Genomic DNA, 8,118 nt, shown 5'->3' with positions numbered 1-8,118 from the left:
TGTGCCTCACAATATGAATGTTCTGGGTTCGACTCCCAGGCTCGGGGTCTTTCTGTGTGGAGTTTGAATGTTCTCCTCGAAAGACATGCACCTGGGGATAGGTTGATTGGCAACACTAAATTGGCCCTAGTGTGTGAATGTGAGTGTGAATGTTGTCTGTCTATCTGTGTTGGCCCTGTGATGAGGTGATAACTTGTCCAGGGTGTACCCCGCCTACTGCCCGGATGCAGCTGAGATAGGCTCCAGCACCCCCCGTGACCCCAAAAGGGACAAGCGGTAGAAAATGGGATGGATGGATAAGATAATGTAAATATATCAACATAATAGTACAATTATTCCTTTTTTTGCATTTTCTAAATAAAGCCAATAAAAACACTTTGCAAACAATTTTGGCTGTCAAATTTAATTCATTAATTAATGCAATTGATAACAAAAATTACCGCATAATTCATGTATAAACGCAGAGTAATCACACATTTTATTATGTCCACACATGCTCCTCAAGCGCGTACGGTCAGTGATAAGGTCAATGCATACATCAGTGCAAAAATGACTGGGGAGACTCTTCAAAATAAAAGTAAAACTGTTAAAGTTCCATCCATCCATCCATTTTCTACAGTTGATCAAAAAAATGCATCAAGTAAAACAATTCAAGAATGTTCCTGTATGAAATTCCGACAATAAAATTGCTTGCAAGTAATTTACTGCGATTAATCACGATTATTCAAAATTGACAAGCGAGATTCATTCTATCAAAAGAACTAGTCAATTGCAAGCATTTGCAAATAATTTTTATATAAAAACAATAAGACTAATTTGGCCCCGTGAACATTGTCTATCTGTGTTGGCCCTGCGCTGAACTGAGGTGGCGACTTGTCCAGGGTGTACCCCGCCTTCCGCCCGAATGCAGCTGGGATAGGCTGGGATTTGCTTTGGTGGCTGAAAAAAAGCAATGTTGAAAGATAAGACAATATTGGTCTCCTGCACAGTCGTATGCTGCAAGGTAGCAGTGAGTACATCAAAGTTAAAGCTTTGCTATTATCTTTGACTGTGAAGACACAAAGGCATCGTTATTGCAATGCGACTCGCTAATCGTAAATACTCTCCACAGCTTCAACCAGTTTCTACATGCACAAATTCTTCCTCCTGGTCTCCTCCCCCCCTTACTGCACAGTGATGTGCTGAATCTTGTCAACACTAAATTCCTCCTATGTGGCCACTGAACATTTTCTAGAAAGCCTTATTTCTCTGCGTGTTTCAGTGCAGAGCTGTAAAGTGCACACACTTTTGAAGTTTGCATTCAACAGTAAGAAAAAGCACCTAATTTGACAAAACCTTTTCATAAGTGGCATTAAATATTGTTCTTGAGTGAATGTGAATTAGTGAATTATATTTATATAGCGCTTTTCTCTAGTGACTCAAAGCGCTTTACATAGTGAAACCCAATATCTAAGTTACATTTAAACCAGTGTGGGTGGCACTGGTAGCAGGTGGGTAAAGTGTCTTGCCCAAGGACACAACAGCAGTGACTAGGATGGCGGAAGCGGGGATCAAACCTGCAACCCTCAAGTTGCTGGCACAGCCGCTCTACCAACCGAGCTATACCGCCCCATGCTACAATGATGCCATCATTGAGTGTTCAATGTGTTAGCTTTAAGCCTTCAATCCGACATTTACAGTTTTATAGCATTCTGTACATCTTCTAAAGTTTATACATAATAACAATAATAATAATAATGATAATTAGGGATGTCCGATAATGGCTTTTTGCCGATATCCGATATTCCGATATTGTCCAACTCTTTAATTACCGATACCGACATCAACCGATAGCGATATCAACCGATATATACGGTCGTGGAATTAACACATTATTATGCCTAATTTGGACAACCAGGTATGTTGAAGATAAGGTACTTTAAAAAATTAAAATAAAAAATAAAAAAAGATAAATAAATTTAAAACATTTTCTTGAATAAAAAAGAAAGTAAAACAATATAAAAACAGTTACATTGAAACTAGTAATTAATGAAAATTAGTAAAATTAACTGTTAAAGGTTAGTACTATTAGTGGACCAGCAGCACGCACAATCATGTGTGCTTACGGACTGTATGCCTTGCAGACTGTATTGATATATATTGATATATAATGTAGGAACCAGAATATTAATAACAGAAAGAAACAACCCTTTTGTGTGAATGAGTGTAAATGGGGGAGGGAGGTTTTTTGGGGTGGTGCACTAATTGTAAGTGTATCTTGTGTTTTTTATGTTGATTTAATTTAAAAAACAAAACAAAAAAAAACGATACCGATAATAAAAAAAACGGTACTGATAATTTCCGATATTACATTTTAACGCATTTATCGGCCGATATTATCGGACATCTATAATGATAATAGTCAAAGGCAAAAGTCCATTTGTTTTATATGCTAATAGCAGCATAGCTAAGACTTTCTTATTATACATGTGCGAGTCATGAAGGAATTGTTCCAAAACTCACAAGTGTTTTACTGAATCAAGACTTAAGAGTATTAAATTAACTCGTTCACTTTCCAGCTAGCTACATTTCAAAAGGGAATAGGGGTGGGAATCTTTGGGCATCTCACGATTTGATCGTAAATTGATTATTTATGCATCTTTAGTGATTATATTGTATATTATGAATATTCAACCATCCGGGGACATCCATTCATCCATCCGTTTTCTACCGCTTGTCCCTCTCGGGGACGCAGGGGTGGGTGGAGCCTATTCCAGCTGCATAATTGATTCGAATGATCTTCAAAGCCAAAAAGTACATAAAAGTCCTTACGTTTTTGAAGAATGCATTTTGGATTCTTTGTTTTTCCTACTTTTTGCGCAAATTCAATAAACTTCAGTCCTAAACAAAAATAATGTTGTTGTTTTTTACCCTTTTGAAGGCTTTTTGATCAGATATTGTCACAGGTTTAAATGAGTAAAATAGCTCAAGTTATGCAAATGAATACAATTCTAAAACGTACGTATGTGGAGACGTATTGCGTAATTTCCTATTAGACTTATTCTTTTGTTGTTTCACTACTTTGCATTCAACCTAGCTTAGCAGTTATCATGGCTTCTCAGCTCCTACTGTCTTGATTTTTTTAGTGTTTTAGTTTTGCTCTGTGTGTTTCCTTTCTAATTCCACATTGTAAAACCAGCTTCATTCAATATACTTTGAAAAAAAAATCCATATTTAAACATCTGTCCATTGATGCAGCATCATCCACTTACCAATGATGTATCTTAAGACTCATCATCTCTAACCTGTAAAACAAAACCAGATGATTCAATTGTGTAAATCTTACTCCAACTGAATTTACCGTACATCGAATAAAATAATCCCCTCTTCCCCTTTACTGCATCACCAGCTCGATAAAAGCAACAATTAACTGGCTCAGCCAGAGTGAATCAATGACTCCCAAGTATTTGACGAAGACTCAAATTCACTGACTCCTTACTGTTTCCGTTCTGTTTGGTGACAAGTGAATCAAGTAATTAATTATCAATTTATGAGTGACTTATTTAAATTGGGGTGACAAAAAGAATGTTGGCACAAAAGGAAACACAGGTCATCATCTCCAACCACTATCTCACTCACGGATCGATCAACACAAACGCAAGACATGCTGGGAAGCGCACACTTCCTAGACATTGAAAGAAAAAAAAAAAAGAAAAAAAAAACTAAAATAACAAAAACAAGTCAAATTGGCAGTGAGTGACCTTTTTGTTATGTTCCATACTAGATCCAACAAGGTATTAAACTACAGTATATTATCAATAAAGTGTTGTCCGCCTGTCTTCTTCCAGTGCTGTGTCTGTAATTCTAATACCACCTGACCTTTTTCCACTTCATGGTCCAGAGTGCAAACTTTATGCTTTGGAGTCGTATGAAACATTTGTTCCCATTAACTGGACTGATGAATGTTTTTTGTAAAGCTACACAGTAGTTTACTTCCGAGTGCTTCATTTATCTCTGCAGTGTGTTCCCGACTTACATTGTTTATTTGGAACCTAACCAAGTGTACCGTCGTACTTCTGGTTCAAAGATGGTGGATCAGACACCAAAAAGCTTACTGGTCTGTACATTATTAGTGCAATACATGTCTTTGTCAATGTAAATAAGACCTGTTGAGTCACAGACTCATCGTTGTCATTCATTTCATGTTCTTTTGGGGCCCGAAATAAATGACCTGAACTCTTCTTGATCCACAATGAAATTATTATGCAATTACAGTGTTTCCCATAGGACTGTAATCTATCTGTGGCCATGGTGGGTTTCGGGTTTGTTTGCATAATTGGCCATGTTGTAAAGTTAAAAAGGACCCTGCTGCCTGTAGAGAAGAGTTACTCATGCTTTCATTTTCGACTCCAAAATTATTTTTTCTGGATTTGTCGCAGGTCACTTTTTTAAATCGAATATTTAAAGAAAAATTACTACACCTAAAAGGTGTTTTATTGTACATAAGTTATAGACATAATATAATATATCTGTATATATATTATTCTGTACACATATTATGCATATATTCGTATATATGTTAGATTTTTTGTCGCTATATTAGTCTATTTATACCTGCATTGTCCTTTCCATCCTTACACTTTCCATCATTGTAACTGAGCTACTGTGTTGAACAATTTCCCTTGTGGATCATTAAAGTTTGTCTAAGTCTAAGGTTGCTAAATTGGCAACATCAGTTCCTGATGCTACCGCTTCTTATTCTCTGGCAGACCAGAAATATTATAATGGGGTAAATGGGTAGTGCCACGTCTATTTGTATATTAGGGGTGTCCCAATCTAATATTGATATTGGGTATCGGTTCAAAATAGGCAGAAAAAAAATTAACATGGTATTACATCAGCTTGCATGTAAAACGTCCGATACACGCAGCATGTTTATGTGTGCAAAGCTGGACAGCCAGTTAACATCTAAATGTCTTCCGATTAGCACACAAAGTTGGTAATTTTTGTATTTTAGTCAAGTCATTTAAAAAAGATGATAGGCTATAGGCTACTAGTTGCTAGCAGCTACACAACAGCTAAGCACACAATATCACACAAGCTAGACATGAAGTGAATTATACTTACCGTATTTTTCGGACTATAAGTCACAGTTTTTTTCATAGTTTGGCCGGGGGTGCGACTTATACTCAAGAGCGACTTATGTGTGAAATTATTAACACATTACCGTAAAATATCAAATAATATTATTTAGCTCATTCACGTAAGAGACTAGACGTATAAGATTTCATGGGATTTAGCGATTAGGAGTGACAGATTGTTTGGTAAACGTATAGCATGTTCTATATGTTATAGTTATTTGAATGACTCTTACCATAATATGTTACGTTAACATACCAGGCACGTTCTCAGTTGGTTATTTATGCCTCATATAACGTACTCTTATTCAGCCTGTTGTTCACTATTCTTTATTTATTTTAAATTGCCTTTCAAATGTCTATTCTTGGTGTTGGGTTTTATCAAATACATTTCCCCAAAAAATGCGACTTATACTCCAGTGCGAATTATGTATATATGTTTTTTTCCTTCTTTATTATGCATTTTCGGCAGGTGCGACTTATACTCCGGTGCAACTTATACTCCGAAAAATACGGTATATAGCGCTTTTCTCTAGTGATTAAAAGCGCTTTACACATGTAAACCAGTGTGGGTGGCACTGGGAGCAGGTGGGTGAAGTATCTTGCCCAATGACACAACGGCAGTGCAGAGGATGGCGGGAGCGGGCATCGAACCTGGAACCCTCAAGTTGCCGGCCCCTACCAACTGAGCCACGCCCCCGTGCGTACGTATTAATTGAACAATAATGCAGTTTAAAACAGAACAGGGACTGTGCCAGCAATTTGAGGGTTCCAGGTTCGATTCCTGCTTTCCTCTATCCTAGTCATTGCCGTTGTGTCCTTGGGCAAGACATTTTTACTGACCTGATCATAGTGCTACCCAAAGTGGTTTAAATGTAGCTTAAAGATGTAGATAATGGGTTTCATTATGTAAAGCACTTTGAATGTCGAGAGAAAAGGCGCTATATAAATATGCTTCACTTCACATTTGTCACCATAAACAAGTATCACATAGTTATAGTTAGTAATATATAACTATAGATAAAATTTACAGAAACTTTAACTCAATGTATATCAATTATTTACGGAAAACTTGGTAACAGTTTTATTTAAAGGACCGTCAAAATGTATTTCGAAGGTAAATATACAGTACCTGTGAACACACCAGCCAGTCTCCTCACTGATCTTTCCACTGACGTATGCATTGACCTGATCACTGACCTTGTACCAACATACACATTCTAGGTAACCTTTCAGGGTGTACACAAAATAAATTACATAGTTTATCTGTGTTACACATGATTAATGAGATCATTGTTTGATGATGAATCACATGCGATAAAAATTATATATACTATAATTTTGATACTAAATAATATTACACACATATATGTATATATATATATATATATATATATATATATATATATATATACATATATAAAAAATTGTATATATATATATATATATATATATATATATATGTATATGAGATAAATAATTAAATAATAACTTGGATAATACATTTTGATTTTGAATGTATAGCAAACACGGCATGTGCACCTATTAAACATATTTTCTTATTTACATGAGGTCAAAACCTATACATTGAGTCTTTATAGTCATATAGATATACATATACAAACACATATATACAAACATATGTACACACATTTATATACATATATAATACTTTATAATATATACAAATATATATACATATATATATATATATATATATATATATATATATACATACATATACATACATATATATATACACATATACATACATATATATATATATACACACATATACGTATAGAATAGAATAGAATAGAACAGAATAGAATGCCTTTTATTGTAACTATACACAGGTACAATGAGATTAAAAGTAACTCCAGTATCAGTGCGACAATCTACAAATATGCAAAACATAGGAAGAAAAGAAAAGAAAAACAATGCAAAAGGAGGTAAGGTGCACAGTCCAGTCCTAAGAACGAATGTGTTGTTTAAATATTAAATATTGTACTATATACATATATACAGAAGCATTCAGACTGTGGGTGGAAAGTAAAAATTGCACACACAGAGTGAAGTTGGCACGTTGTGTTAATCGTAAATAAAAACAGAATACAATGATTTGCAAATCCTTTTCAACTTATATTCTATTGAATAGACTGCAAAAACAAGATATTTCATGTTTGAACTGAGAAACTTATTTTTTTTTTTTGCAATAATCATCAACTTAGAATTTAATGGCAGCAACACATTGCAAAAAAGTTGTCACAGGGGCATTTTTACCACTGTGTTACATGGCCTTTCCTTTTAACAACACTCAGTAAACGTTTGGGAACTGAGGAGACTAATTTTTGAAGCTTTTCAGGTGGAATTATTTCCCATTCTTGCTTAATGTACAGCTTAAGTTGTTCAACAGTCCGGGGTCTACGTTGTCATATTTTACGCTTCATAATGCACCACACATTTTCAATGGGAGACAGGTCTGGACTACAGGCAGGCCAGTCTAGTACCCGCACTCTTACTATGAAGCCACGCTGTTGTAACACGTGGCTTGGCATTGTCTTGCTGAAATAAGCAGGGGCATCCATGATAACGTTGCTTGGATGGCAACATATGTTGCTCCAAAACCTGTATGTACCTTTCAGCATCAAGGTTCAAGGTTCAAGGTTCAACTTTATTGTCCCCGCGGGGAAATTTGTCTTGGGCACAGTGCATCATTGCTTTCTTAACATACCCAAAAACAACAGAACAAAAACACAAGCACAGACACAACCACAACCATACAACTAACATTTAAACATCAGAACATGGAGCTTGATAGACATAGGTGGCACTTTGATGTAGGCATAAAATCTACAGTATGGAGATAAAGATAAAGTACCAATGTGCATTGCACTAGAGCTCATGGATAAAGTGCTGTGTGCTAAAGTGCTTAGTTCTAAAGTGCTATGTGCTAAAGTGCTATGTGCTAAAAAAGTGCTAACCTATGTATTAAAATTCT

General features: G+C 35.6%; 1 protein-coding gene across 2 annotated transcripts in view; it reads right to left on the bottom strand.

The window, feature by feature from the left end:
- Window positions 1-428: 428 nt before the first annotated feature.
- ptcd3 (pentatricopeptide repeat domain 3) overlaps window positions 429-8,118 on the bottom strand; it is a 64,163-nt gene continuing 56,473 nt past the window's right edge. The window contains exons 24-25 of one of the 2 annotated variants that reach the window (XR_009817349.2): window positions 3,252-3,284; window positions 429-939 (exon numbers count right to left, since the gene is read on the bottom strand). The gene's annotated coding sequence lies outside the window, so the exon portion shown is untranslated. The remainder of the gene's footprint in view (window positions 940-3,251; window positions 3,285-8,118) is intronic. The other variant, XM_061979565.2, reaches the window with a different exon arrangement.

The sequence above is a fragment of the Nerophis lumbriciformis genome, linkage group LG19, assembly GCF_033978685.3.
Source record: "Nerophis lumbriciformis linkage group LG19, RoL_Nlum_v2.1, whole genome shotgun sequence".
Taxonomy (NCBI): domain Eukaryota; kingdom Metazoa; phylum Chordata; class Actinopteri; order Syngnathiformes; family Syngnathidae; genus Nerophis; species Nerophis lumbriciformis.
Note: the sequence above shows the minus strand (reverse complement) of the source record. Positions and strands in the feature narration are given on the sequence as shown.